At 55.7% G+C, this 4,278-nt stretch overlaps 1 pseudogene; it reads left to right on the forward strand.

Moving 5' to 3' along the window:
* The first annotated feature begins 86 nt into the window (after positions 1 to 86).
* LOC107707816 (uncharacterized) lies at positions 87 to 2,278 on the forward strand (annotated as a pseudogene).
* Positions 2,279 to 4,278: the final 2,000 nt, after the last annotated feature.

The raw sequence follows: 4,278 nt of genomic DNA on the forward strand, positions 1-4,278 counted from the left end.
GCTGGGGGAGGGAAGACTGGGCACGGCTGCTGGCGCCCCTTCTCACGGGTGAGGCGCAACGAGCCTACTTCGCCCTACCATCCGCGATGGCAGACAACTACAGTGAACTAAAAACGGAGATCCTGGCCCGCCTGGGGCTTTCTTCGGTCTGTGCGGCCCAGTACTTCCATGACTGGGAGTACAAAACCCGCCTCCCCGCCCGAGCCCAAGCTGCCGAATTGCTCCGCCTCACTCAACATTGGTTATGGGATGGAGATCCCACAGTGGCTCAGGTAACGGAGCGCGTCGTTAGCGACCGGTTCCTCTGGGCTCTTCCGAGGACCCACCGCCAGGTGGTTGGAATGCAGAACCCCGCCACCATTGCCGAGCTCGCTCGGACAGCGGGAGAGATGGTGAGTCCCCGCAACATCATTCTAACCTCTTCCTTGACCTATCTCAGCAGGTGACAGGAGGCGGTTCATTCGCCAAGGAACAGCGCGAGGACGACCGTCTAAAGCACTGCTGGACGCAAGTGCGCATGATAGAGGGAAAGGAGACACAACCGGGGCCCCATCCTCTCCCGCATTTCATCGTCCAAAATGGTCCGCTCTACTGTGTGGCGCGGCGAAGGGGGGAGGACAAGACCCTATTGGTGGTGCCACGGACGAAGACGGAGACGGTGCTGGAGTTGGCACACTCGCACCCGCTTGCCGGCCACCTTGGAGCGGCCAACACCACCCAACGGGTCCGTGACCGCTTCCACTGGCCGGGACTGGAGGCCGAAGTGAAACGTTTCTGTCAGTCCTGCGCGACCTGCCAGAAAACGTCCCCGAGGACGCCTCCCCCTAGCCCGCTGATTCCCTTACCCATCATCGAGGTGCCCTTCGAGCGCATCGGGATGGATATCGTGGGGCCGTTGCCTAAGTCTGCCCGGGGTCACGAACACATCCTGGTCATCGTCGACTATGCCACCCGATACCCAGAAGCAGTGCCCCTTCGAAAGGCTACCGCCAAGGCCATCGCCCATGAGCTCTTCCTGCTCTGTAGCCGGGTGGGCATCCCCGCGGAGATACTGACCGACCAGGGGACCCCCTTCATGTCCCGGCTAATGGCGGACCTGTGCACTCTGCTCAAGGTGAAGCAACTGAGGACCTCCGTATACCACCCCCAAACTGACGGCCTAGTTGAACGATTCAACCAAACCCTCAAACAAATGCTGCGACGAGTGGTAGCCGAGGACAAATGAGACTGGGACCTCATGCTGCCATATGTCCTGTTTGGTATACGGGAGGTACCTCAGGCCTCAACCGGCTTCACCCCTTTCGAGCTGCTCTTCGGACGCCAGCCCCGGGGGCTGCTGGATGTGGCAAGAGAAGCGTGGGAGCAACAGCCCGCACCCCACCGCTCCGTGATCGAACATGTGAAAGAAATGAGGGAACGAATCGACCGGGTCATGCCGTTAGTCCGGGAGCACCTCAACAAGGCTCAGCAGGCGCAGCAGCGACATTACAACCGAGCCGCCCAACCTCGAGAATTCCAGCCGGGGGACCGAGTGATGGTCCTTGTTCCCAATCCGGCCTGCAAGTTCCTGGCCAGCTGGCAAGGCCCGTATACCTTCACGGAGAAAATCAGTCCCGTTACTTATCGTATCCGACAGCCGGGACGGCGGAAGGCAGTTCAGCTATATCACGTTAACCTGCTGAAAAAATGGGTGGGGACAAGAGACCAGCTCGCCGCCCTCGCCACCGTGGAGACGGTGGTCGTGGACGTCAACCCACAGCTGTCGGCAGCTCAGAAGGCCGAGCTGCAGCACCTGGTTGGCCAGTTCCCCGATGTGCTCTCCCCAATCCCCGGGCGGACCCAGGTCCTCCATCACGAGATTCACACACCACCAGGAACCATCGTCAGGCAACGGCCCTACCGAGTCCCAGAGGCTCGTCGGCAGGCTATTGAGGAGGAAATCCAACAGATGCTGAAGTTAGGGGTGATTGAACCATCTAACAGCCCTTGGTCCAGCCCTATCGTCATGGTACCAAAACCCGATGGCACCCTCCGCTTCTGCAATGATTTCTGCGGCCTTAACGAAGTCTCGGAGTTCGACGGCTACCCAATGAGCTCCTGGATCGCCTGGGAAGGGCCCGGTACATGTCCAACCTTGACCTCACAAAAGGGTACTGGCAGGTGCCCCTCTCCGAAGCTGCCAAACCCAAAACAGCCTTCAGCATCCCCAGTGGACACTGGCAATACCGGACCCTTCCCTTCGGGCTGCACGGGGCTCCCGCCACGTTCCAGCGCATGATGGACATCTTGCTGCGGCCCCACCAGTCCTACGCGGCCGCGTATCTGGATGACGTGGTAATCCACTCTGAGCGTTGGGAAGATCACCTAGGTCGTCTGAGGAGGGTGCTGATGGAGCTACGCAGGGCTGGGCTCACCGCCAACCCCCGCAAATGTCACCTGGGCCTGTTTGAAGCAAAGTACCTGGGCTTCCAGGTCGGACGGGGCCTCGTCAAGCCCCAGGAAAGAAAAGTGGAAGGAATCCGGTCCGCCCCGAAACCCAGCACAAAGTCCCAGGTACGAGTCTTCTTGGGGTTGGCGGGGTACTATCGCTGTTTCATCCCTAACTTCTCCTCCTTAGCCGCCCCCCTGACAGACCTGACCAGGAAGGGGCAGCCAGAGAAGGTGTGCTGGACACCCGAGGCGGAAGACGCCTTCCGGAAGGTAAAGACAGCGCTTACCTCGGAGCCGGTTCTGCGAGCCCCGGACTTCAGCTGTCCCTTCCTGCTGAAAACGGATGCCTCCGACACAGGACTGGGAGCCGTCCTGTCACAGATCCAGGAAGGTGAGGTGCATCCGGTCATTTATATCAGCAGGAAGCTGACCCCGGCCGAGAAGAATTACGCCACCGTGGAGAAGGAAGCTCTGGCCATCAAGTGGGCAGTCCTGGAGCTGCGCTACTACCTCCTGGGCCGTAAGTTCACACTCATTACGGACCACGCGCCCCTCCAGTGGATGGCTCGGGCCAAAGACACGAATGCCAGGGTGACGCGGTGGTTCCTTGCGCTCCAGGACTTCCACTTCCTAGTGCAACATCGGGCCGGAGTGGCCAACACCAATGCCGACGGCCTCTCCCGGATTTGGTCAGCTTTTCCACCCCTTGTGTCTCCCCTACTAACACCATTTGTTTTTATTACATCCAGGACAATGCCTGGGCGGGGGGGGTGACGAGCGTCCCGGCTCCACATCAGCGTTGCCCTGGAAACTCACGAGATGCACCTGCTCACGAGTACTCAGGGCTGATCGGCCACACCTGGGGCTCGTCAACCCGCCGGCAGATAAGCAGCGTGCTCACCGAAGACGGGTGAGAAGCCTCTCCATGAGACAGCAGACTAACACTCTCTCTATTCTGTTCCAGAACGCACCGAATAACCGATCAGCCCCGCCACGAGCACGGCACGGATTCACCCGCACCTGGACACGACAGAGAGGACCTCAACGAGCTAGAGCACCCCCACCCTCCGGGGCCTTACACCAAGCTTTCCTTGTTGCGTGATCCTTCCACCTTGGTTTCCAATAAATCCACCCTCCGGGGCCTTACACCAAGCTTTTCTTGTTGCATGATCCTTCCACCCCGCCACAATATATATACGTATATGTATACTCTGTAGTAGGTCTCTAGGTCTCTAGGCAAATTTGTTACACTGACTATGTTAAAAGGTCACAACAGATAAGATTTCTATGATTCCATTGAAGCACATAAAGATGCTTGCTCGAATATTCCCAAAAAGTGAACATAAATACTCAATTACAGAAATGCATGTTTAATTCTCTGTTTTTCGCCTTTTTGCTCAATGTTAATCATATATAATTTGTAATTAGACAAAAATGGAAACAGAAGCTTTTTGTCTAGACCGGTGTTTCCTAACCTTTTTTTAGTTGTGGCACTCTTTGGAAATTTTAACAAATTTGTGGGACCCTACAAAATAAATTTTGTCACAATACTTGAACTTCTAACTTCGATATGATACCTTAAAGTATAGATATTCGGTACAGCAGGGAAGAACTGCAGAATATACTGTAATACAGATATTTTTAATATTATTAAAGGGATAGTTCACCCAAAAATGAAAATTTGATGTTTACTGTATCTGCTTGCATCCAAGATGTAGGTGACTTTGTTTCTTCAGTAGAACACAAACAAAGATTTTTAACTCTTTTAACTCGCAGTCTGTCAGTCATATAATGGTAGTCAATGGGCTCCACGGCTTTGAGAGTAAAAAAAAACATACACAGACAAAA

The sequence above is a fragment of the Sinocyclocheilus rhinocerous genome, unplaced genomic scaffold (genome assembly GCF_001515625.1).
Source record: "Sinocyclocheilus rhinocerous isolate Xijiao unplaced genomic scaffold, SAMN03320098_v1.1 scaffold1256, whole genome shotgun sequence".
In the NCBI taxonomy this organism is placed as follows: Eukaryota; Metazoa; Chordata; class Actinopteri; order Cypriniformes; family Cyprinidae; genus Sinocyclocheilus; species Sinocyclocheilus rhinocerous.